Source organism: Cetorhinus maximus, chromosome 5, assembly GCF_964194155.1.
Source record: "Cetorhinus maximus chromosome 5, sCetMax3.hap1.1, whole genome shotgun sequence".
In the NCBI taxonomy this organism is placed as follows: Eukaryota; Metazoa; Chordata; class Chondrichthyes; order Lamniformes; family Cetorhinidae; genus Cetorhinus; species Cetorhinus maximus.
This window is the reverse complement of record NC_135883.1, coordinates 80,954,473-80,982,267: the sequence shown is the minus strand read 5'-3', so window position 1 is coordinate 80,982,267 and position 27,795 is coordinate 80,954,473. Positions and strand designations below refer to the sequence as shown.

The window sequence follows — 27,795 nt, the reverse complement described above, 5'->3', positions numbered from 1 at the left end:
CCAAACATATTAATGCAAGTTTCTTATCCTGAGAATAAACATAGTCCGGGTTTTGATTTAGCATGCATATTTTAATTACAACTACTTAATAAGACGATAAAGTTTGATATCAAAATGATACCGCAATAATATGCAAATTAGAAATGCACGCGATTGAAAGGCAGACGTTAACAAGAAAGCCCACATAAGGTGGGAGAGTGGCTCAGTGTCTAGTTTTTTCTCTGCAGTTCCTTGCAAGCAGCTGTCCTGCGCGCGTGCGCATTGCCGACCTGGAAATTTGTCTGCTACTCGTGACAGAATTTGGGTAAGAAACGGTGCAATTTTTAATTCTAAAATAAAATAAATTAGGACCAAAAGCTCCCAGACAGCGAATGGTGTCTCTGGGTGTTCCCTCCAGCTGGGCTGGGTATTTAACTTCTCCCTCAACCTCCTCTTCTTTTCTGGCGTTTATCCTAATTGCATTTGGTGCAACTTAAATAAAAAGTAGTTGCAGAGAAGCGAGTGGCCGGGACTGTGTGCCTTGCCAAAGCAGCCCAAGTCCCTTCAGCAATTAGAAATAAATGATTAATAGCGGGGAGAAAAACAGGACAGAGAAGGGGAAAAAACCCTCATTTAAATAGAGGAGGAAACAGAGTGCTTGAACATTGCTGGTGAGTGATGATAGTTGAAGGTGGATATTATAATAATTATTACAAACTCTCCAGTGACACAGACCATTTTATGGAACCCGAGTAAAGTGCGAGGCTTCCATTGGAATGGGAGCGAGTGGCCGCTCGATACAATGTTTCCGCGCGGCTCCTGCTCTGCTCTTTCATTTCCCTTTTCGCATCTTAAAAGAGAAAGGGATGCAATAAATTCACGTTTAAATGCAACGTGTCTCCTTTTAGGCCTTTACATGAATATAGACTCCGCCATTTTGAGAAACTGCCCAAATAAAATACAAGAAGTGTTTGAGGAAGAGAAATCTCGGGGTGGATTCCGCAAAAAGAGAGCGAGAGAATGTGAGGAAAAGGAGGGGGAAAAAATTAAGACCTAGGAAAGTCAGGGCTTGGAGTGGGGGGAAAAAAAACTGCCGAGCTTATTTCAGGAAGTGCACGCGATTGTGATGCGCATTTAAATTATTAAATCCTCCAGTAGGTTAAGTTTTTTTTTGGGGGGGGGGTGTAATTGTTACCCGGGGACCTTATTGACAGTGTGAGGATTTAGGTGTAGAATTATGATTAAAACTAGTTTGAAATCCACAAACTTAAATTTCTAACAAATGAACGTCGGACTTGACAGGAGGAAAGTCTGGCGACGGCATTTATAAAATTTTAGTTTCATTTATTTATCTGCTGTAAAGTAACGTTGGTTGTCACTCATACTATGTGGTAAATTAGGTGCGAACGCTGCTAACAACTACTGTAAACATGTAAATCAAATGCATTTTCTTTTGTATTCATTATTTGAAACTACTGTACATAGTTGAGTGCAATCTGGAAACTTTCAAGTACAAAACATCTTTTTAAAAAAAGATAATGCAGAGCGACCTCAAATGGTTTTTGTCTAGTGGTGCAGGAAAGGATGGGGCACTTGGCTGTCAGGACGAGGTAATTGTTTTTGAAGGTAAATATGAGGATCTAATTGTTTAAATTTAAAGGGACTGTGCTTTTTTTTTGTATAGGTTTGTTTTTATTTACTGTTGAATCGTTCGGAAATCAATTCCTTAATCAGGACAGTCTTGCCCACTATGAATTCTTTCAGAATGAATGTGGTCTGATTGCTACAAGAGTTTAATGCATCTATCTGATCCACATGCTGCTTGGAAAAAGAGTTTCTGGCTGTCTTTCAGGGTTGGAAAAATACTGTCGAAATACTTACTTTGCTATTGGTGTAGTGAATAAATTATTTTTACGAAGTGAATGAAATTTTCAAACAGAATATTCTTCCACCAAAATTACCATTCTCAATGGACATTAGAGGAATTTGAACAGAAGAAAATGACCCTACTATACTGAATTTCTGCTGGTGCTTTTCCATCATAGCTGATCAGTAAGGAGTGGGGCCACGAACTTTTGATGTGCTGTAGTACCACAAAGAAGTGAGATCACTAAGACATGGTATTCTCTCAGTTGAGAATGTTCAGTCCTTCTCCTTATTGCTTAGAATTATGCTGTCTTAAGTTGGCATTCCAAAATGTGGATACTCCCTTCTCCTAAGACTATGCCTAACAAAGAATTTGAGTGATCGATTTTGATTTGACCTAATTCAAGACAAATTGCAACCAAAAGGCATTCGCTCATCCAAATTTGAAACCGCCAAATGGTGATTTACACCATTCTCTATATGTGGCTTAGCGAACCCACAGTACACCATTTACTAGATTTAACCAGCAATCCAATGATGTTCTTCATTTTAGATTGGTTGTATGTCTCAGATGCTGCACTAAGTTTGACAATAGTCACCCAAATGAGTAATAGAGTTTATAGAGAAAGAAAGTTGCTATTGGCAAACTGTTTTCTCAGAGGAATAATGTCTTGTGTGTTTTATGTACAAGGGCCTTTTTTGCCTTTCAGTGCCTCAATACACTGATTTATCTTTTTTGACAATTTTTCAGAAGCCAATTTTCTTTTCTCCTTCATTTTCTGAAGCTGTTGACTCCTTTATTGGAGTACAATTTCATAATTTCTCATCACCATTTGGTTAATTTGCCCATTGGCCATTCTTTGTTTGTCTATTAGTCTTGAGAAAGTTGTCAGACTTTTTGATTGTAGAAAATACTTCCTTTTCCCCCATATTGGAGATATTTCATAATTCTCAACAAAGATATATTCCGTTGAGAAAGAAAGACTCGCCAAAAAGAATACACCGTCCATGATGGCGAAAGAAGGAAGTTAAGGATGATATCAAATTGAAAGAAAAGATGTACAATGTGATGAAGATTGGTGGTAGGCCAGAAGATTGGGAACATTTTAGAAATCAGCAAAGGCTGTCATTATAAAAGAAAAGGGGAGAAATTAAAATCTGAGAAACTAGCAAGAAGTATAAAAAGTGAGCTTCTACAAGTACATAAAAAGGAAGAGTAGCCAAAGTAAATATTGTTCCTTTACAGGATGTGACTGGGGAATTCATAATGGAAAACGAGGAAATGGCAGAGACTTTGAACAAGAATTTTGTACCTGTCTTCAAGGTACAAGTCACAAAAAGCATCCCAATAATAGTAGAAAATCAATGGACGAAAGGGACAAATGAACTTAAAAGAATCACTATCACTGGAGAAAAAGTACAGTACTAGGTAAACTAATGAGACTAAGGGCTGACAAGTACCCTGGACCTGATGGCTTGCATCCTAGAGTCTTAAAGGAGTTGGCTGCAGAGTGAACGCGTTGGTTGTAATCTTACAAAATTTCCTAGATTCTGGAAAGGTCCTAGTGGTTTGGGAAACCATAACTGTAACACCTCTCATCAAGAAAGTAGGAGACAAAGTAGGAAACTATGGGCCAGTTAGCTTAACACCTGTCATTGGGGAAATTGCTGGAATCTTTTTTTTTAAATTTGTTCACAGGATGTGGGTGTCACTGGCTAGGCCAGCATTTTTTGCCTTTTCCCTAATTGCCCTTGAGGAGCTGCTTTCTTGAACTGCTGCGGTCCATGTGGTATAGATACACGTGCTGCTGTGTATCGATGGTGGAGGGAGTGAATATTTAAGGTAGTGGATGGGGTGCCAGTCAAGCAGGCTGCTTTGTGCTGGTGGCTCTCGAGCTTCTTGAGTGTTATTGGAGCTGCCCTCATCCAGGCAAGCAGAAAGTATTCCATTGCACCCCTGACTTGTAGATGGTGGGCATGCTGTCGGATAGTCGGGGGATGATTAATTCTCCACAAAATTCCCAGCCTCTGACCTGCTCTTGTAGCCACAGTATTTATATGACTGGTCCAGTTCAGTTTCTGGTCACTGATAACCCCCAGGTTGTTGTTAGTGGGGAATTCAGCAATGGTAATGCTGTTGAATGTCAAGGGTAGATGGTTAGATTCTCTCTTGTTGGAGATGGTCATTGCCTGCCACTTGTGTGGTGCGGATGTTACTTGCCACCTATCAACCCAAGCCCTGAATGTTGCCCTGGTCTTGCTGCTTATGGACATGGACTGCTTCAGTATCTGAGGAGTCACGAATGATGCTGAACATTGTGCAATCATCAGCGAACGTCTCCACTTCCTACATTAAAATGGAAAGGTTACTGTTAAAGAAATAATAGCAAGGCATTTTGAAAACCATAACACGATCAAGCAGAGTCAGCATGGTTTTCTGAAAGGGAAATCATGTGTGACAAATTTATTAGAGTTCTTTGAGGATGTAACAAGCAGGGTGGATAATGGAGTGCCAGTAGATGTAGTGTATTTGGATTTCTATAAGGTGCCACATAAAAAGGTCATTACGCAAGATAAAGAGCTCATGGTGTTGGGAGTTATATATTAGTGTAGATAGAGAATTGGCTAACTAATAGGGAGCCGAGAGTTGGGATAAAGGGTAATTTTCAGGTTGGCAAACTATAATTAGTGGGGTGCCACAATGATCAGTGCTGGGGCTCCACTATTTACAATCTATGTTCATGACTTGGATGAAGGGACCTGTGTATTGTAGCCAAATTTGCTGACGATACAAAGATGGGTGGGGAAGCACGTTTTGAGGAGGAAACAAAAGAATCTCAAAGAGATATAGATAAGTTAAGTGGGCAAGAAATTGGCAGATGGTGCATAATGTGGGAAAATGTGAACTTATCCATTTTGGTGGGAAGAATAGAAAAGTAGAATATTATTTAAATGGAGAGAGAATTCCAAATGCTGTGATATAGAGGGATCTGGGTGTCTTCATATATGAATCACAAAAAGTTAACGTGCAGGTACAGCAAGTAAAATGGAAGACAATTGGAATGTTGGCCTTTACTGCAAGGGGCATGGAGTACAAAAGTAGGGAAGTCTTGTTACAACCTACAGGGCATTGGTGAGACTGCACCTGGAGTACTGTGTACAGTTTTGGTCTCATTTAAGGAGGGATATACTTGCTTCAGAGAGGGGCTCACTAGGTTGATTCCTGGGATGGAGGGGTTGCCTAATTAGGGAAAGTTGAACTGTGGGCCTGTACTCATTGGAGTTTAGAAAAATGAGATATGATCTTATTGAAACACATATTCTGAGTGGGCTTGACAGGGTAAATGCTGAGAGGTGTTTCTTCTAATGGGGGAATCCAGAAGTAGGGAACACAGTTTCTGAATAAGAAGTCTCCCGTTTTAAGATTGAGATGAGGAACTTTTGAATTGTTAACCTTTGGAATTCTCTGCCCCAGAGAGTAGTGAATGCTGGATTGTTGAATATATGCAAGGCTGAATTAGGCAGATTTGTGATCTACAAGGGAGTCAAGTGTTATGGGAGGCAGGCAGGAAAGTGGAGTTAAGATTGCAATCAGATCAATATTATTGAATGATGGAGTACGTTTGATGGGTTAAATTGCCTACTCATAGGAACATAGGATCAGATGTAGGCCATTAAACTCTTCGAGCCCTGCTCCACCATTCAATAAGATCATGCTGATCTGGTTGTGTCTTTGCCATCTTCCCCCATAACCCTTGACTCTCTTGCCTATAAAAGGATCTACCTCTGCCTTGAATAAATTCAATGACCCAGCATCCACTGCTTTCTGGGGAAAAGAATTCCACATACTCGTGACCCTATGAGAGAAAGAAATTCTCCTCCTCTTTCTTAAACAGTAGACATCTTATTCTTAAATCATGTCCTTTGGTTCTAGTCCTAGTTCTAATGAGTTTATTAATCTCCCTGATTATCACTTCTTTTTGAAAATCTAATGTATACCAGTATTAAGAGGTACCTTTTAAATCCAGCAACCTGCCCATCAATTGGATATGATGCATGATTATAAGGGATTATAGTATTTGTGATATAGAATATTAGCTGGCATGGTATTTTGATGGGGTAACATGAGCCAGCAATATTAATAAGAACACCTTGCAGATTTGCAAGGATAATATTTGCCAATTTGTCACTGGCCTGATAAGTAATTTAAGCTACTCAATAGCAAGTCAGTCAAAATTATTTTTTATTCAATGCCTTAATAAATGGAAATTAATTTCTTAACCTGTTCAATTGTGCACAATTTATACTTACCAATTGATAAAAGGTGGTACATTGAAAGAAAAATCAAATCCAGACTTTACGACCTAAAATTGTATAGTCTAGCCAAAAATATTAATTCTGCATTTTCTTGTTGCACAAAACATCTGCTGCATCAACAACTTCACAGAATCACAGAATTTTAACGGCACAGAAAGAGGCCTTTGGCTCATCGTGTCTGTCCGGCTCTTCAAATGAGCATTGTGACCTAGTGCCATTGCTCTGCCTTTTCCCCATACCCTTGCACATTGTTTCTATACAAATACTCATCTAATGCCTCAATTGAACCTGTCTTCACCACATTTCCAGGCAGTGCATTCCAGACCCGAACCACTCATTGTGTGAAAAAGATTTTTCTCATGTCACATTTGCTTCTTTTGCAAGTCACTTTAAATCTGTGCCCTCTCGTTCTTGATCCTTTTTTTTAAGAGGGGACAGCTTCTCCCTATCTGCTCTATCCAGCCCCCTCATGATTTTGAACGTCTCTATCAAATCTCCTCTTAGCCAGCCTCTCTTGAAGGAGAACAGTCCCAACCTATCCTCATGGCTGCAGTTTCTCATTTCTGGAACTGTTCTTGTAAACCTCTTCTACACTCTCTCCAATGTGGTCACATCCTTCCTATAGTGTGGCACCCAGAACTGTACACAATATTCCAGCTGAGGCCTAACGAGTGTCTTTATGTAAATTCAGCATAACCTCCTCGCTCTTGTACTCTATGTCACTCTTAATAAAGTCCAGGATACTATATGCTTTATTAACTGCTCTCTCCACCTGTCTTGCCACCTTTAATGATCTACACACATATACACCCAAGTCTTTCTGCTCCTGCACCCCCTTCAAAATTTCACCCCTTATTTTATAGTGTCTGTCCATGTTCTTGTTACCAAAATGCATCACCTCACAGTTCTCTGCATTGAACTTCATCTGCCACCTATCTGCCCACTCCACCTATTTGTCTATGCCCCCTTGAAGTTCTACACTGTCGTCCTCGCAGTTTACAACACTCCCAAGCTTCATATCATCCTCAAACTTTGAAGTTGTCCCCTGCACACCAAGGTCTAGACCATTAATATAATACCGACCCCTGGGGAACTTCACTACAAACCTTTCTCTAGCCCGAGAAATATCCATTGACCGTTACTCTCTGCTTCCTATATTTCAGCCAATTTTGTATCCACGTTGCTCCTGTCCCTTGTATCCCATGAGCAATAACTTTTCTCTCAAGTCTGTTGTGTGGCACTTTTGAAATGCCTTTTCAAAGTACATGTACACCACATCAACAGCATTTCCCTCATTGGCCTTTTCTGTTACCTCTTTTAAAAAAAACTCCAAATGAGTTTTTAAAAAAAACTCCAAATGAGTTAAACACAATTTTCCCTTTCGAAATCTGTGCTGGCTCTTCCTTACCAACCTAGATTTTTCCATGTGACTACTAATTCTATCGCGAGTAATTGTTTCTAGAATCTTGCCCACGACTGAAGTTAAATGGACTGAGCTGTAATTGCTGGGCTTATCCTTGCAACCTTTTTTGAACAAGGGCGTAATGTTTGCAATTCTCCAATCCTCTGGCACCACCCTCGAGTCTAGGGAAGACTGAAAGATTATGGCCAGTGCCCCTGCAATTTCTACTCCCTTCAATATCCTTGGATGCATCTCATCTGGTCCCAGTGTCTTGCCAACTTTAAGTATCAACAGTCTATTCAACATTTCCTCCTTGTCAATTTTGAACCCTTCTAGTGACAGAGTTTCCTCATCTGTCACCATGGCCTGGGTAGCATCTACCTCCTTGGTAAAGACTGATGCAAAGTATTCATTTAATGCCTCAGCCATGGCCCCTTCGTCCAGGTGTAAATTCCCTTTTAGGTCCCTAATCAACCATACTTCTCCTTTTACCACCCTTTGACTATTTATATGTCCATAGAAGACTTTGGGATTCTGCTTTATATTTGCTGCCAGCCTTCCCGCATAATCCTTCTTCGCTTCTCTAATATGCTTTTTCACCTACCCTCTGAACCTTCTGTTCTCCCTTGGCTCTCAATCGTATTTTCTACCTGACACCTGTCATAAGTACACTTTTTCTTCTTTACCTTAATTTCTATCTCCTTTTTCATCCAAGGAACTCTGGATTTGTTTGCCCTATCTTTCCCTTTCAATGGAATATACATTGACTGTGCCTGAACCAATTCTTTTTTTAAGTTAGCTCATTGTTCAACTACAGGTTTTCCTGCCGGTCTTTCATTCCAGTCTATCTGGCCCAGCTCCGTTTTTGCCCCATTGAAGTCGGCTCTTGTCCAGTTAATTCTTACTCTGGATTGCCTATCGTCCTTTTCTATCATCATCCTAAAACATACAACACAATGATCGTTCTCTCCTAAATGTTCCCCCACTGACGCTTGATCTACTTTGCCCATCTCATTTCCAAGAACCAGTGCACCAGTCCAGTGGTGCATCTTTTCTTGTTGGATTGGACACGGTGCTGTAGAAAACTTTCCTGAACACAATCTAGGAACATTTGCCCCCCTCTGCCCATTACACTACCACTGTCCCAGTCTACATTTGGGTAGAACTTATATTTATGTATCACCTTTAATGCAATAAAGTGCCGCAGAATGCTTCATAGGAATGTTATAAAATTTGACACCAAGTCACATAAAGAGATATTAAGATGACCAAAAGCTTTGTCAAGGAGGTAGGTTTTAAGGGGTGTGTTTGAAGAGAGGCAGAGTGGGTTAGGGAGGGAGTTTCTGAGGTTGGGGCCTTACCAGCTGAAGGCACAATCATCAATCGTGGGACAGTTAAAATCAGTGATGCTCATGAGCCTGAAGTGGAGGAACACTGTTGTCTCCGAGGGTTGTGAGGCTGGAGGACATTAGGGATAGGGAGGGGTGAGTTCTTGGAGGTATTTGAAAACAAGCATGTGAACTTAACCAGGAGTGAATGGTGAACGAGCACAGGGTGATAGGTGAGTGGGTCTTGACATGAATAAGAACACAAAGTTTGGATCCCCTGAAGTTTTGAGGGTAGAATCTGGGAGTCAGCCTGGAGTTCATTGGAATAGTCAGGCCTTGAGGTAGCAAAAACATGGATGAGAGTTTCAGTAGCAGATGAGATGAGGCAGGAGTGGAGCTAAAAAATGGTAATAAAGTGCAAGTAGGCGGCTTTGGTGCTGCTCCGGATATGTGGTTGGAAGTTCACCTTGGATGAAATATGACGCCAGAGTTGGAAGTGGTCTGATTCAGGCCTTGACAGTTGCTGGGAAGAGGGATGGATTTGGTGGTTAGGGAATGGAGTTTGTGGGAGTGGGGTGGTGGTCTTTTCTGCATTTTCAGCTGTGTTAACTGGGACCAAAGACGATGGCTTTGGTCTCCCAATATTTAATTGGAGGAAATTTTTAATGATCCATACTGGATGTTGGTGTAACAGTCTGATAATTTAGAGAGAGTGGCAAGATATAGAAAGCTGGTAGTGAGGTAGAGCTGGCTGTTGTCAGTATACATGTTAAAACAGAAGACTGTTGAATGGATTGTGCATTAAAATTGTAAAATGAAATTTCAGACATTGTATGATATGCAGATGATTACAAAAAAATGATTTTAAAAGTATTGCATAAATGGGGAAAAAGCACCTGTAAAGGAAAAGTTGCCAATAGTTATTACAGTAACCTCACCCACCTCCCAGCATGCCCACCCACACCCAAATTTTAAAATAATGCTGGAGTAAAGGATGCTACTGTACAATCATTTGGTTGAGAGAACCAGTTCCAGCTGCAGACACTTCAGCTTTTGGTAATGAAAATTGCTATAATCAATATCGTAACTTAGAATAACTGTGTAAATAATATGTAGCAAATCATAATTGTTGTGTTTTGAAATGAATACGTTTAATTATTGTCTGGATATTTTTTTTATTATGAAACATTTTCATTCTTGGACAAGCCAAAGTCCTTTCCTTAACATCACATTATTATTTCATGATTTCAACTGTAGCAGAAGGTACTATTGTCATTTCAGAGGAGTGTTAAGTACAATAATGAGATGTCCACTCAGGTCCTCAAATGAAAGGATTTCAGAATTAACTATGTAGGCTGTGCTGTTGAGTGGGAAGATTCTCATCGCTAATATGAAAGTGCTATCTCTTGCGTCATGCCACATATAGTTGCTGATTTTTTTTTTAAACCACTGTCACCATACTCTCACTAGACACCCAAAAGACAGAGTATTAAAAATTATTGAAACTATGTAGTTGATTTTAACCCAGGAGCACAAGAGCATGACTATATTCCACAATGCAGTTTGACTTGTTGCAGTAGGCAAAGAAGGTTTAAATCAATAGTTAAGTTAGTCACTAACTTTATCAGCAGCCAAAGTGCCTTTCCCTCATAACTCTGGGATGTAGCTGTTCAGAACTCCCTTAAGTTGGTCTCCAGAGCACTTGAGAGATTTTTGAGGCAGCACCTCATTCCACTGTGCTGAATTTTATTATATCCCAATTGTGACCACGTGGAAGAATTTTCCAAGTCATCCAAAATATCAGCAGCCATTTCTTTCTAAATGTTTTGTCTTTTAAAGTGTTTAAATGATTTCTGAAAATATTTCTAGAAGCCCATTTTATTGGTGCAATGGATGCCGTTTTGCCACTAAAATGGCATCTGCGGTATGTGCGCACATGTCTGGTGTTGGCGCTGAAAGGTGTTTTGAGGAGTTCATTAGCATGGAGCATCTACTGGAAGTATGGAGAGTGGGCAGATTCTGATGTCATTCAGTGTGTAATGTTGATTTGATGCTAGGGCTGTCATGTTGGAGCTCGATGCTCCAGCTAATGCCCCCTCATAACATAGCTGGAGCACTAAGCTCCAAGGCAGAAAAGACCACTACCCCACGCTACCACTCCCACAAACACCTTCAACTACCAGTTCTATTTAAAGGGATCATCAGCTACTTTCGGGTTAGTTGTTCATTGATTTCTACTGGCTGTTGTTGTGATAGTAGAAGTATTTGGTGATTTCCAGAGTTGTGTAAATTTGCTGGAGTCTTCAGGGAGTGGTGTGGCATGTGCTGAAGGACTTAGCCTGACTTAAAGGATTCTGCACAAACCACCTCTTCTCAGACATGGGTGCAGCAGTTTGCACCTGTTTTGGCCTACAGCATGACAGGAAGAATGAGCAGAGATGACACATTGCAAGGCAATCATCAGGTAAAGGGTACTGAGAAAAGTATTAGAACTAAAAGATGACAGGTCTTCAGGTGCTGATGGACTTCATCCTAAGGTCTTAAAAGAAGTAGCTGCTGAAGTAGTAGATGCATTGGTTCTAGTTTTTCAAAGTTCTCTAGATGCTGGAAATGTCCCATCAGATTGGGAAACAATGAATGTGATTCCTCTATTCAAGAAAGGAGAGAAAGGAAGCTGAAAACTGCCGGCCAGTTAGCTTAACACCTATCATAGGCTGGAACCTACTAATAAGGAGGTTATAGTGGGGCACTTAGAAAACCTCAATGCAATCAGGCAGAGTCAACATGGTTTTGTGAAAGGGAAATTGTGTTTGACTAATTCATTGGAGTTCTTTGAGGAAGTAACAAGCAAAGTGGGTAAAGGGGAACCTGTGGATGTGCTGTACTTAGATTTCCAGAAGGCATTTGACAAGGTGCCACATCAAAGGTTACTATGCAAAATAAGAGCTCATTGTGTACTGGGTAACATATATTAGCATGAATAGAGGATTGATTAGCTAACGGGAGACAGAAAGTAGCCATAAATGGGCCATTTTCGGGTTGGCAAGATATACCGAGTGGAGTACCACAGGGATCAGTGCTGGGGCCTCAACTATTTACAATTTATATCAATGACTTAGATGAAGGGACCGAATGTACGGTTGCTAAATTTGCTGATGACACAAAGATAGGTAGGAAAGTAAGTTGTGAAGAGGGCATAGGAGTCTGCAAAAGTATAACGATAGGTTGAGTCGGGGGGCAAAAAATTGGCAGATGGAGTATAATGTGGGAAAATGTGAACTTGTCCACCTTGGAAGGAAGAATAGAAAAGCAACATATTATTTAAATGGAAAGAGATTGCAGAACTGAGGAATGGTTGGATTTGGGTGCCCCAGTACATGAATCACAAAAAGTTAGTATGCAGGTATAGCAGGTGATTAGGAAGGCAAGTGGAATGTTTTAACTTATAGCAAGGGGAATGGAATATAAAAATAGGAATGTTTTGCTATAGTTGTACAGGACATTGGTGAGAGCACCTCTGGAGCACTGTGTACAGTTTTGATCTCATTTAAGAAAGGATATAAATATGTTAGAAATAGTACAGAGAAGGCTCATGCAACTGATTGTTAGGTTGAGGGGGTTACCCTATGAGGAAAGGTTGGACAGGTTGGGTCTGTACCCATTGGAGTTTAGAAGAATGAGAGGCAACCTTATTGAAACACATAAGATCCTGAGAGGTCTTGACAGGGTGAATGCTGAAAGATTGTTTCCCTTTGTGGGAAAAACTAGAACTAGGGGGCACAGTTTAAAAATAAGGGGTCTCCCACTTGAGATGTAAGTGAGAAATGTTTTCTGAGGGTCATGAGTCTTTGGAACTTTCTTCCCCAGAGGGCAGTGGAAACAGGGTCATTGAATATTTTTAAGGCAGTGATAGATAGATAGATAGATTCTCGATTTATAATGGAGTCAGAGGCTATTGGGGGTAGGTGGGAATGTGGAGTTGGGGGTCACAATCAGGTCAGTGGCCATCTTATTGAGTGGTGGAGCGGGCTCGAGGGGCTGAATGGCTTACTCCTCATTCTTATGTATGTTTACTTATAAGATGAGCTACTGGGGTTACAGCGGTGGGGAAGACTCTCAGCTTGAGGCCATGTCTGCCCAGAATGTTTGGGGAGCAATTCTTTGTTCCTTACTGAGGTTCAGGTAAATGTGTTAGACCTCTCTGCTTCACTATGGAGGTCCTCATTGATATCTGCCACCTGCTGTACCCACACCTGCAGCCTCAGAAAGGTGAGGACCACTTTGCAAATGGCTGTGAAGGTGACCATGGTCATAAGAGTTTGGCTCCCTCCAGGCTGGAGCTGGCATAATTTGCAACACCTCGTAGTTTGCCATCCACTGTTGTATAAGTGAGTTCTCTGAGGCTCTATATTTTAAGAGAACTGAATACTTTTCTTTATCTCTTGCTGACAGAAGTAGGTGGAGCCACAAGGATTTCTGGCTTCGCATGCTTCAAGGTGCCATTGACTGCACACATGTTGCTTTGTGGGTGCCACATGTTAACTCTGAGGTGTACTGCAACTTAAAGCAATTCCCCTCCCTCAAGTGTGTAACTATATGCAGTAAATCATGTAGGTCAATGCCTGGTATCCTGGCAGCAGTAGTACCATCTGTATTTCAGCCATCATGATAAATCAGAGGCTGGTTACTGCCTTGTTATCACAGACCAAATGGCCCATTACTCTGGTGCACACGTGGACAGCATGCATATAACGAAAGTCATATTGCCACATGGGATGTGATCAAGCTGACCATTTGGGTGCTTAAACAATGCTTCTTCAGCCTGCAAAGTTCCAGGGGAGCCCTGTTGTACTCGGCAGAATTTGAAGTGGTCTGCTGTATCCTGAACGGCCCATGCCATCAGCTAACTGGTCACTAGCTCAAGAATAGGAGGAAGGGAGGAGGCAACCAACACACACTTTTCTGGCCAGCTGTCCATGTCAACTTATATGACAGTATCAGTGAATGCAAACCCAATTTCCCATTTACCAACAGTCCTAAAACTGACTTCCTCTGTCACTGACCATCATAGAGTCGTCTTACTCTCAATGTAAAAATAAAAACCACCATAAAATTAACATTACAAACCAAATTTATAAAGGAAACATGGTCATATTGGAATACAAAAGAAAACTATTTTCCCTTGTATTTTATCTGAGTGCCTGTCTTCTGTGAGCCGTTGTCTGCCCTTGTGCTACTATACAGTGCTTCCTTAGTGGTTGCAGCATAGCTGGTGGAAGGCTGCTGACTTACAGTCAGGGAGATTGCAGATAACCTTGCAGGATGACCTTGAGCAACTCTGGGCCTAGAAGCCCTGACTTCAACAGCACCATCTCCACTTGGGCTGCAGCAGTCTGGTCTGGCTAGTTGTCTTGGTGATTTGGTAATTGTGGGAGAATGAATGCTAATGCCTTGAAAGAGGGCAGCAGGTTTGAGCTCTATGGTGCCCTTCCACTCTACTGGAGCAATGCCTCAACCATCCTAGCAATGTGTCGGAGAATAGATTATTCCGCTGCTGAGATACCCTGTAAGCCCCTTTGAGCACCTGTATCTGCGTCGACAATGGCATCAGTCTGAGCTTCCACTGCAGAACTCCAAACGTTCAGTGGCTTCTGCTTGTGCTTCAGTGCAAACTGAAACATTGGCTATCAAACATAGTACCATGAATGAGTCCATAAGTGTGTGAATGGAGTTGGCTACCACTTCCACGCTGGAGGGGATGGGTTCCAAGCTCTATCCAAAGCTCTGTGCTCATACTTCAGGGAGTACATGGTCTCCAGGACAGACTGCTCTGTCTTGCTTTTTTAGAGCCTCTTGGTCATGACCCTTGATGTCACACTTGCATCATTATTAACATCATGGTCTCAATAACCCACTAGTCTACACCCATAAACTTTCTTCTGTTTGTTACCCCATCATAGTCCTCATCCAATCTTTTGGAGCAGAACCTGTGTATGATCTTGCTGTCTGAGCTGCCACTTGTGCTATTGTTTCCTGCCTAGGCTGTAGGCCACTCGTGTATGGTATCTCGCCATATGGAGAAAGGCCTCCTGAGAGTTTCTTTGGAAAGTGCTCTGGTCTTTGTTTTTTGGTGAAATTTGTCCCCCACCCTCCAAATTCAAGCTATCCTCTAAATACATGCAATATCAGTATCTGAGCTGCTGGCTGCAAGTGTGAGGGAAAGTTACGGAGTTTTGTCATCTTCACTGTCTTCCTGCTCCTCTGTTTTCTGCTCCATCACTGCCTGGCCCAGTTCCCATTCGTGAGCACCTGAAAAGAGAAAAGTACAAGGGTATATTTGTCGTGAGGAGTGCTTGTGGTGTTGGGAAATGAGGTACATGCATACAAGTTGCAGACAGTGTAAATCAGAAGGTACTGTGTGAAGAGCAGGAAGTGAATGAAATGAGGAGGATTAGGTATGAGCACATTGTCATTTTCAATGATTGATTTCATTCCTGCCACTGGCCGCAGCCTCAAGCAGGTTGCAAGGCTGACAAGCAAAACCTCTTCATGGGGCGAAAGAACATGTGGTGATGCAGTTTAGTTGTTATTGCCCTGTGTCCTGCAAGAGAGGCAGCAGTGCCAGTTAATGTGCAGTGTGTTTGGGTGATGATGTGGCTGTTATGGTTGAATAGCTGGCAGTGTGTGCTAGTTGAGGCTTGTAGCAGTGCTATGTTTGCGAGAATGAGATGGAGCTATGGATATTGGTTATGAGTCATATTTTATGGAGAGTGTTGGCAGATGAGTGATGGGGGTTTGGTACATTGAACAGTCTGTGGGACTAGTGGCACTTTCGGTGTGATATGGTATTTGAAGATGCATTCACTGACCTTGAGGTGCGAGGTCACTGTTTCTAGCGCCACACCCAGCCTCTTGGGGCTAGACTCCTGGAGTTGACTGTCAGAGCTATCACATCACTGCCTTCTGAGAGTTTGTGTGGAATGTGCTGCGGTCTTTGTGGATTGGTGCTATCCCTCCTTCCCTGCACCACCTCGACCAAGGCCTTCAGTGCAGCACTGGAAAATCATGGAACTTGCTCCCTTCCATGTTGTGCCGTTCAGTGTCTTTCCCAGGTCAAACTCACATTCTCTATAACTACCAGCACCTCCTCCAGCCAAACTCCCCTTCAAAAGATGCAGGCTGGCTTTAAATAGTCAGACTAGCTGGAACTTGTGGTAACATCTCAAGATCTTGTGCCCCATGCTCAGGCTTGCAGCCACTCAGCAGCTGACTTGTGCATGGCTGCAGTCATTAAAATGATTCAAATGAAATCATTTAAATAAATTAACATTTTCGTGCTGCCTGTATCAGAAGCAACGGATACAGGGTTGATCGTACATCACCGTGCATCTGTTTTCGGGTCTTATCGAATTTTACAGCATATATTTTTAGATAGCATAGTTCTAAATTATTTCTACTTTTTAATGGATGAATTTTTGTAGATATTTATGTGGTAATGAATGTAACTAGTTCTTAGGGCATTCAGGATTTTTTTCTATCCTTCAGCTTAAAAACAATCAATGGGGAAAAAAACAGTTAAAAACTAGGAACTAAGAGCACTGCTCCGAATTGGTCTTGTATACCTTAAAATGGTACGCCGGTTCGGAGCAGTACTTGTATTTCCCAGTTTTTACTATTTTGTCCCTCCCTTTACTCTTGTACTGTATCTTAGACAGAATCACGCAGTGCAGAAGAGGCCCTTCGGCCCGTCGAGTCTGCACCGACATGTGAGAAACACCTGACCTACCTACCTAATCCCATTTACCAGCACTTGGCCCATAGCCTTGAATGTTATGACGTGCCAAGTGCTCATCCAGGTACGTTTTAAAGGATGTGAGACAACCCGCCTCCACCACTCTCCCAGGCAGTGCATTCCAGACCGTCACCACCTTCTGGGTAAAACGTTTTTCCTCACATTCCCCCTAAACCTCCTGCCCCTGAACTTGAACTTATGTCCACTCGTGACTGACCCTTCAACTAAGGGGAGCAGCTGCTCCCTATCCACCCTGTCCATACCCCTCATAATCTTGTACACCTCAATCAGGTCGCCCCTCAGTCTTCTCTGCTCTAACGAAAACAACCTAAGTCTATCCAACCTCTCTTCATAACTTAAATGTTTCATCCCAGGCAACATCCTGGTGAAACTCCTCTGCACCCCCTCCAGTGCAATCACATCCTTCCTATAATGTGGCAACCAGAACTGCACACAGTACTCCAGCTGTGGCCTCACCAAGGTTCTATACAACTTCAACATGACCTCCTTACTTTCGTAGTCTATGTCTCGATTAATAAAGGCAAGTGTCTCATATGCCTTTTTCACCACCCCACTAACATGCCCCTCTGCCTTCAGAGATCTATGGACACTCACACCAAAGTCCCTTTGTTCCTCAGAACTTTCTAGTGTCGTGCCGTTCACTGAATACTTCCTTGTCAAATTACTCCTTCCAAAGTGTATCACCTCTCACTTTTCAGGGTTAAATTCCATCTGCCACTTATCTGCCCATTTGACCATCCCGTCTATATCTTCCTGTAGCCCAAGACACTCAATCTCACTGTTAACCACTCGGCCAATCTTTGTGTCATCCGCAAATTTACTAATCCTACCCCCCCACATAGTCACCTATGTTGTTTATATAAATGACGAATAATAGGGGACCCAGCACGGATCACTGTGGTACGCCACTGGACACTGGCTTCCAGTCACTAAAGCATCCTGTTGTCATCACCCTCTGTCTCCTACACCTAAGCCAATTTTGAATCCACCTTATCAAATTACCCTGTATCCCATGTGCATTTGCCTTCTTTATAAGTCTCCCATGTGGGACCTTGTCAAAGGCTTTGCTGAAATCCATATAAACTACATCAACTGCACTACCCTCATCTACACACCTGGTCATCTCCTCAAAAAATTCAATCAAATTTGTTAGGCATGACCTCCCTCTGACAAAGCCATGCTGACTATCCCTGATCAAACCTTGCCTCTTCAAGTGGAGATAGATTCTCTCCTTCAGAATTTTCTCCAATAGTTTCCCTACCACTCACGAGAGACTCACTGGCCTGTAGTTCCCTGGCTTATCTCTACAATCCTTCTTAAATAGCGGAACCACATTAGCTGTTCTCCAGTCCTCTGGCACCTCCCTTGTGGCCAGAGAGGAATTAAAAATTTGGGTCAGAGCCCCTGCAATCTCCTCCCTTGCCTCCCTCAGCAGTCTGGGACACAAATCATCCGGACCTGGAGATTTGTCCACTTTTAAGCCTGCCAACACCTTGTCACTCCCTATATCAATTTGCTTAAGAACCTCGCAGTCCCTCTCCCCGAGTTCCATACCTTCATCCTCCATTTTCTTGGGTGAAGACGGATGTAAAGTATTTGTTCAACACTCTACCGATGTCCTCTGGCTCCACCCATAGATTGCTCCCTTGATCCCGAATGGGCCCTACTCTTTCCCGGGTTATCCTCTTCCCATTGATATACTTATGGAATATCTTGGGATTTTCCCTACTTTTACCAGCCAGAGCTTTCTCATATCCCCTCTTTGCTCTCCTAATTGCTTTCTTAAGCTCCACCCTGCACTTTCTGTACTCCAGTAATGGCTCTGCTGATTTGCTCCCCTTGTACCTGCTAAAAGCGTCTTATTTCCTTCTCATCATATCCTGAATGCCTCTGGTCATCCATGGTTCTCTGGGCTTGTTACCCCTTCCTATCATCCTAGAGGGAACATGTTGAGCCTGTACCCTCCCCATTTCCTTTTTGAATGCCCCCCATTGCTCCTCTGTAGATTTCCCCACAAGTAGCTGTTCCCAGTCTACCTTGGCCAGATCCTGCCTTATTTTACTGAAATCCACTCTTTCCCTCAATCCAAAACATTTTTTTTGCAACTTGTCCATTGCTTTGTCCATAACAAGCTGAAATTGTACCATGTTGTGGTTGCTATCACTAAAATGCTCCCCCACCACCACCTCAGCCACCTGTCCAGCTTCATTCCCCAGAATTAGGTCCAGCACTGTGCCGTCCCTTGTTGGACCCTCTACATATTCACCTACGTGACCTCCTGTACACGTTTCAAGAAATCCACTCCATCCAATCCCTTAACACTATGTCTATCCCAATTAATGTTTGGAAAGTTGAAATCACTTAATATATTTACCCTATTGTTATTGTTTTTACACATCTCTGCAAATTGTGCACATATTTGCTCCTCAATTTCCTGCTGACTATCTGGGGGTCTATAATAAACCCCTAACAACGTGGCTGCCCCTTTTTTATTCCTAAGCTCTACCCACAAAGCTTCATTCGATGACAGTATCTAACTTGAAAATTATTTTGTATCTTACGAGTTTGTTTTTAGGGCATCTTAATTAAACATCACTCTTCAATTACACTGGACCGGATTTCGTGGTCAGTAGCAGATCAACAGTGTGCGCCTGTAACTTTGAAGAAAGGTGCCCGTAATGGTCTCTGTGATGTGGATTTCATTTTTCCACGTGTTTGTTTGAATTTGGTGCCAAATTGAGGGGATCTACAGGTGTACAGCAACAGTGATGTTATCAAGCAGGATAAGCTACCAGTTGCATCGAAATATTCTCACATGCAGCAAACTAGGAAGATTATTCTCCACTTTTAATTAAATCTTAGAGCGAAATAAGTGAGACATTGAGACATACACATAGGATTCAGGTAGGAACTGGGATACCACAAACCTTTTTTTATTAATCATAAATTAACATAAAAATGTGGACTTTTTATCATTATGGAAAAAATTGGCATTTAATAAATATAAAATTAGGTTTTCATGACCAGAAAGTTATTTCAGCAATAATAATTAACTTAGTCTGCCATTAACAACCCAGACACAGTTCATTCAACAAGATGTAACCTTCTCAATGATTTTCACAGCAAGACTAATAACATAAAATGGCGAGTTCTCGTCCTATCAGTAATATCTAATTAATTGCATTCTGGGGGTACTTCAATAGAGAACCCTATGGTGAAGGATAAATCACTGAAAGAAACTTCTGCATTTCTATGTTTAAGTACATATGTTCAGATTCTAGAAGTTGTCATCATTATTACTATAAACTCCTAGGCCTTTATGTTCACAGGAAAAATTGTTTGTATGTTGCCAGTTCTGTGTGCAATTTGTATTTCTGAATTATTCCATCACATCCTCATTATCCTCTTGACACTGTTTTGTAATTAATATGCTAATGTGGAAGATGTGCTGGCATTTAAAGTATATAAATTACTTTTTCTACAACAGGAGATTGAATAGCCAGGTTCAACAGGTGGCAGAGTAGCACTGAGCATTAGGCTGTTAAAAGACTATAACAATCAAAGACAGTTTATTTTGTTTGTTCGTGGGATGTGGGTGTCGCTGGCTAGGCCAGCATTTATTGCCCATCCCTAGTTGCCCTTGAGATGGTGCTGGTGATTTTCGAGCCTCAAAATGGGGGTGCAATGGGAAAAGGTTTGGGAAGCACTGCTTTATTCCTTATTTCCCCATTACAAATAAAAGAGCATTTCTTCAATTCAGTAGTAGAACCTGACCATACATCAGCATGCCGATAATCATCACCTGATCAAATAGGTCAGCACCAAATGCATGCTATTTCTGTATGACTCTACACTCCATAAGTAGTAAAGCACAACATAAGTGCACAAAGTTCAAAGTAAACACAAGCGAAACTACAGTGAAATCCTGATGAGTCAAACTCCGATGAGACAAATTCTGGTTATGTTGAAGTTGTCAACCATTCCTGCCAGCAGAATACCAAATTCCATAGAATGATGCTTATGATGAGCCAAAATTCCACACTGGTAACTCTGGATTAACCAAGCTTGTCGAAGCCTGTCATATGACCGCACTAACCAATCAGAGTAGAGTTAGGCCACAAAAGAACGCAAAATCATAAAGTGCTGGAAAAGCCATCGTTTGACATTGAGGTCTCCAAACCTGCGAGTATGGCTGAACCTGTGAAGTTAAAAGTGTTATCAATTGGAGAGAAAGTGAATGTTGATACAGCAAGTGGAATACAGTAGCAAGAAGCGGAAAGCAGACATCATGAAGTATGAGATTCCGCCATTGAGTTTGCCCATCATTATGAAAGGTGAACATCTTGGAACAGGTGAACAAGCAGGCATTCTCTACAGCAAGGAAGAGCATGAGAACAGCTGTCTATCCTGACGTTGAAGAAGCTTAGCTAACACAGCCCAAGGCAGCTGGAGCAGGGAACATTCCCATCTCTGGTCCAGTCCAGGAAGTGGGGGTCGCCCTGGCAAAGAAGCTGGGCTACATGGAGCTCACCTGCAGCAACAGATTGCTGGATTGATTCAACAAGGCACGCTAAGCAGAAAAAGATTATGGAATTTTTCTGACGCTAACTCCTGACATTTTTCAATACAAAGCTCTGGCCTTTTACAATGTGAGGCAATTGTGAGGTGTGAATAAATTGAATAAAGACTTTTTCACACATTTACTGTTTTACTGTGTTTTCATTTGGCATTTGAATCTTGGTTTTGATGTAGGACCACATTTGTAGGCATATTTGGTTACATAGAGACACATTCATGTGGGAATGGGGCCTCCCCGGCTCTCATGAAGCTCCACCTAACACAAATTAGTTGGTGGATTCCCTAGGACTCAACCTCTTTGGATTTTGCTGCACTATAACACCATAATAAAAACAGTCCTGGAAATACTCAACAGGTCCATCAGCATCTGTGGAGAGAGAAAAAATTAATGCTGCTGCCTGTCTCTGGCTCCTCCTCTCTCCCACTCTTTTTTTGGTTTCGAGGTGCTTAGGGATTTTCTGAGGAGGGGAATGGCAATATCTAAATGTATCTTTTGATTCTAAGAATGAAGACTAACTAAGTCCAACAGAGGGCGATAGTGAGAAGTGACTGAAGCATTCTGGGAGAAGTCACCGCAGACACCGCAACTCAGAAAGAGATCGAGCAGGACCCACTGTCAAAGAACGGAATAGTCCCAAACATTACATTGCTGTAGTGTTTCCATCCCTCCCTCCTCCTCAAACCAAAAAAAGAGGGAGAGGCAATACATTCAGAAGAGCACCAGACCTCCAAGGGACACTCTCTTCTGAAAGTGGATTTTTAAAAAAAAGCAGCTGATTGGTGAGCAAATCCTGGTGAGTTTTTTTTTCAATCTATTAAGTTATTCATTGCTTAATACTGAGGTAGGAGCTGGAAAAAAAAAGTATACAGTAGTACTGTACAAGTATAATTAGTCAAGAAACAAGGTTTCTAGCTAACATAAATAAGGCCCCGAGCTAGCGTATTTTTTAAGGGAGCAACTAGCTTAATCGAGAGGGACATCATGGCAGGAGATCTCAGACCCATGATATGCTCCTCCTGCAGGATGAGGGAAATGAGGGACGCTTCTAGCGTCCCTGTTGACTGTGCGGAAGGTGTGTCCAAATGCTGCTTCTAGCTAACCGGATTTCGGAGCTGGAGCTGCGGGTGGATTCATTGTGGAGCATCCGCGATGCTGAGCAATTCGTGGATAGCACGTTTAGCGAGGTGGTCACACCGCAGGTGAATATTACACAGGCAGAAAGGAAATGGGTGACCATCAGGAACAGTAAAAGACTCAGGAAGGTAGTGCAGGAGTCCCCTGTGGTCCTCCCCCTCTCTAACAGATATACCGCTTTGGATACTGTTTGGGGAGGATGGCCTCTCAGGGGAAAGCAGCAACAGCCAAGTTTACGGCATCGTGGGTGGCTCTGCTGCTGGGATGGGAGGAAAACAAGTGGCAGGGCCAAGGTGATAGGGGTTTCAATAGTTAGGGGCACAGGCAGGTGCTTCTGTGGCCGCAAACGTGAATCAAGGATGGTATGTTGCCTCCCTGATGCCAGGGTCCGGGATGTCACGGAGCAGCTGCAGGACATCCTGGGGAGGGAAGGTAGGCAGCCAGTGGTCGTGGTACACATTGGTACCAATGACATAGGTAAACTAAGGGATGAGGACCTGCAAGCTCAGTACAGGGAGTTAGGAGATAAATTAAAATACAGGACCTCAAATGTAATAATCTCAGGATTACTCTCAGTTCCACGTGCTAGCGAGAGCAGGAATAAGAGAATAGACCAAATGAACATGTGGCTGGAGAGATGGTGTAGCCGGGAGGGATTTAGATTCTTGAGGCACTGGGACCGTTGCTGGAGAAGGTGGGACCTGTACAAACCGGATGGGCTGCACCTAGGCAGAGCTGGGACCAGTGTCCTTGTGGGGGCTTTTCCTAGTTCTGTTGGGGAGTATTTAAACTTGCGTGGCAGGGGGATGGGATCCCAGGAGTAGGATCAGATAGGTCAGATTCAGATCAGAAAAAATGGAGGTAAAACATTAGCTAGGGACGTTGTGATAGACATGGAGTTATAAGAGAAGCAAAGTTTAAAAAGTGTCCAGCAGGGGAAATTGACGGGGTTAAACTGTTTATACTTCAATGCAAGGAGTATTGCAAACAAGGTAGATGAGTTAAGGGCACAGGTAGACACATGGCAGCAGGATGTCATTGCTATAACGGAGACCTGGCTAAAGGAGGGACAAAACTGGCAGCTAAATATCCCTGGTTATAGTGTCTTCAGACATGATAGAGTAGGAGATAAAAAAGGAGGGGGGGTAGCACTAATGGTTAAAGAATCAATTCCAGTTGTGAGAAGGGATGATATACTAAATGGGTCAAGAAACGAGGCTTTATGGATTGAGCTTAGAAATAAAAAAGGGGCAGTCACACTACAGAACCCCAAATAGTGAAAGGGAAATAGAAGAACAAATATGTAGGCAAATTTCTGCTTGTAAGAACAAGAGGGCAATAATAGTAGGAGACTTCAACTATCCTATTATCAACTGGGATTCAAACTATCCTAATATCAACTGGGATTCAAACAATATAAGGGGCACTGAGGGAGAAAAATTCATGCAGTGTCTCCAGTAAAATCTTTTCAACCAATTAGTGACAAACCCAACGAGAGGAGATGCAATTCTAGACCTAGTCTTGGGGAATGAAGAAGGGCAAGTGGGTGAAGTGACAGTTGGCAACCATATATCGGGGACAGTGATCACAATTCAGTTAGATTTAGCATTACCATGGAAAAGGACAGAGATAAGGCAGGAGTAAAAGTCTAGAACAGTGGGAAGGCAAATTTTACAGAAATGAGAAGGGACTTGGCTGAGGTGGACTGGACAGCATTGCTGGAGGATAAAACAGTGGAAAACCAGTGGGAAGCACTAAAAAGCGAGATCCTAATTGTACAAAGTAGACATGTCCCCTACAAAAATAAAGGTGGTATTGCCAAATCTAGACTTCCCTGGTTGTCTGGAGGAATACAGGGGAAGATCAAACAGAAAAAGAAAGCCTATGATAGGCACAAAGAACTAAGCACTGCAGATAGCCTAGACGAATATAGGAAGTGCAGGGACAAAGTAAAAAAGGAAATAAGCAAATCAAAGAGCGGGCATGAAAAAAGATTAGTAAGTTAAAGACAACCCAAAGATGTTTTACCAATACATTAATGCTAAAAGATTAGTTAAGGAAAAAGTGGGACCTATCAGAGATGAAGATGGAAACTTGTGTGTAGATGCAGAGGCTATGGGAAGGGTTTTGAATGAATATTTTGTCTCCATGTTACAAAGGAAAGGGAGGATGTGGATATAGTAGGGCAGGAGGAACACTGAGATATTGGACGGGATAGTCATAAAGAGAGAGGAAGTACTCGAAGGCTTGAAATCCTTGAAAGTCGATAAGTCACCAGGGCCAGATGGATTGTTTCCGAGGCTGCTGAAGAGGGAGGGGATAGTAGATGCTCTGAGGATTTTCCAATCTTCACTAGATACAGGGGAGGTACCGAAGGACTGGAGAAATGCAAACATAGTTCCATTGTTTAAAAAGGGATCAAAGGAAATGCCAAACAATTATAGGCCAGTTAGTCTTACATCGGTGGTGAGCAAATTAGTAGAATCGATCCTGAGAGATAGGATTAACTGTCATGTGGAAAGGCATGAACTAGTCAGGGATGGTCATCATGGATTTTTTAAAGGAAGGTCTTGCCTCACAAGTTTGAATTCTTTGAGGAAGTGACAAGAAGGGTTGATGAAGGTAGTGCAGTGGATGTTGTCTACATGGATTTTAGCAAGGCATTTGACAAGGTCCCACATGGCAGATTGGTCAGGAAAGTAAAAGCCCATGGGATTCAAGGTAATGTGGCAAACTGGATAAAAAGTTGGCTTTGTAACAGGAAACGAAGGGTAATGGTCGATGGATGCCCTTGCGAATGGAAAGTTGTCTCAAGTGGTGTTCCACAGGGCTCGGTGTTGGGACCCTTGCTGTTTGTGTTATATATTAACGATTTGGACGTGAACGTGGGTGGCACGATTGGGAAATTTGCAGATGACACAAAGATTGGCCGAGTAGTGGATAGTGTAGAGGATAGCCATAATCTCCAAAACGATATAAATGGGTTGGAGGAGTGGGTGGTAAAGTGGCAGATGGATTTTAACATAGAGAAGTATGAGGTCATACATTCAGGGAGGTCAAACAGTTACAGGGATTACAAAAGAAATGGGAATATACTAAGAGGGTTAGATGAAGTGAGAGACTTGGCGTACAAATACACAGGTCCCTGAAGGCAGCAGTTCAAGTAGTCAAGGTTGTAAAGAAGGCATATGGAATGTTCTCCTTCATTGGCAGAGGTATAGAATATAAAAATAAGGATATAATGTTGGAATTGTATAAAACACTGGTGAGGCCACAACTGGAGTATTGTGTGCACTCCTGGTCACCGCATTACAGGAAAGACGTAATAGCTCTGGAGAGAGTGCAGTGGAGGTTTACAAGAATGTTGCCAGGGTTAGAAAAGTGTAGCTACGAGGAGAGATTGGATAGGTTGGGGTTATTTTCCCTGGAACAAAGCAGGCTGAGAGGTGACTTGATTGAGGTATACAAAATTATGAGGGGAATAGATAGAGTGGACAGGATAAAATAGTTTCCCTTGATGGAAAATTCTAGAACCAGGGGACATAGATTCAAGATAAGTGGCAGAAGGGGTAGGAGGGACATGGGGAAGAACTTTTTTATGCAGAGGGTAGTGGGTGTCTGGAATTCGCTGCCCAAGTTGGTGGTAGAGGCAGAAACATTAAACTCTTTTAAGAAGCAACCAGATCTGCACCTTAAGTGCTGTAAGCTGCAGGGCTATGGGCCGGGTGCAGGAAGGTGGGATTAGAAACGGCACCTGGGTGTCCTCGGGCTGCTATGGACAAGATGGGCCGGATGGCCTCCTTCTGTGCTGTAACTTTCTATGGTTCTAAGTCATTGTCAAGTTCATTGTTAAGCACAGTATTGCATATGTTGGAAAACCTTATTGGTACTGGCGAATTTAATATGTACAAACAAAATAATGAAGAGCCATGTGCAAATTGGCATATGGCAAATAAGATTAGAGAAATGAATGCGTGGCTCAAAGACTGGTGTGGGAGAAGTGGGTTCTGGTTTGTGGGGCACTGGCATCAGTACTGGGGAAAAGTGGGGGCTGCACCATTGGGATGGTCTATACCTGAACCATGCTGGGGCTGCTGTTCTAGTGAGCCACATGACTAGAGAAGTAGAGAGGGTTTTAAACTAAATAGTGGGGGCAAGGGATCAAATTTGGGAAGATGCAGTAAACCAAAGAGTAGAGACGAGGCAAGAGAGAAGGGTACTAATATGGGAAATGATAAGCAGACCGTGACAGGAAGGGACAGAGTACAAATCAAAGAGTAAATCAGCAGATAAGGCTAGACTATAAAAATATCAGGACAAAACTAAAGGCTCTGTGTATCTGAATGCACACAGCTTTTGAAACAGAACAGATGAAAGAGCAAATATAAGTAAGTATGATTTGATAACCATTACAGAGGCATGGCTCAGACTGACATCAATTGGGACCTGAATATTGAAGGGTACATGTCATTTTAAGAAGGACAGGAAGCTAGAATAAGGCAGAGGGGTGACTTTATTAAATAATGATGGTATTAGCACATTAGGGAGGCATGACCTAAGTTCAGGGAACCAGGATGTAGAAGTTGTTTGGGCTGAGATGAGAAATGTTAAAGGTATGAAGTCACTTGTGGGAGTGGTATACAAGCCCCCTAATTGTAATTACATGGTAGGACAGAGTATAAAGGACGAGGCAATGGAAGCTTGTCAGAAATATACAGCAATAACCATGGGGCATTTTAATCTACATATAGACTGAAAAAATTAGATGGGCAAAGGTAGTGCAGATTAGGGGTTCATAGAATGTTTTCGGGATAGTTTGTTAGAAAAGCACATTCCGGAGCCAACCAGAGAACAAGCTATACTAGACCTCGTATTGTGCATTGAGATGGGATTAATTGATAACCTCATAGTGAACCTCATAATTGATAACCTCATAGTAACCCCTAGGTAACAGCCATCATAATATGATTGAATTTTGCATTCAGTTTGAGGGAGGGAAGAGTGAGTCCAAGACTAGTATTTTGGACCAGGGCATGAAAGCAGAGCTAGCTAAAGTGAACTGGCAAATGAGGTTAAGGGATAAGTTAATAAAGATGCAGTGACAGGTGTTTAAAGGGATATTTCAGAATACACAAAAATTCCAAGGGGAGGACCCACCATCCGTGGTTAACTAAAAAAGTTAAAGACAGTATCAGACTTAAAAGAAAAAGCATTTAATTATGCAAAGACGGGTAGCAGCTCAGAAGATTGGACAGAATATAAAGAACAGCAAAGAAGGACAAAGATTAATAAGGAGAGAAAAATTAAAGTATGAGAGAAATCTAGCTAGAAATATAAAGACAGTAAGAGTTTCTATATAGATATTTAAATAAGAAAA

The 27,795-nt window shown here is 42.1% G+C and overlaps 1 protein-coding gene across 4 annotated transcripts in view; it reads left to right on the top strand.

Moving 5' to 3' along the window:
* Window positions 1-256: 256 nt before the first annotated feature.
* The window catches only part of l3mbtl3 (L3MBTL histone methyl-lysine binding protein 3), a 182,673-nt gene continuing 155,134 nt past the window's right edge, over window positions 257-27,795 (top strand). For 2 of the 4 annotated variants that reach the window (XM_078542121.1, XM_078542124.1), the window contains exon 1: window positions 21,956-22,063. The gene's annotated coding sequence lies outside the window, so the exon portion shown is untranslated. Of the gene's footprint in view, window positions 305-482; window positions 651-21,787; window positions 22,078-27,795 lie in introns of those variants that run through there. The other 2 variants (XM_078542123.1, XM_078542122.1) reach the window with 2 other exon arrangements.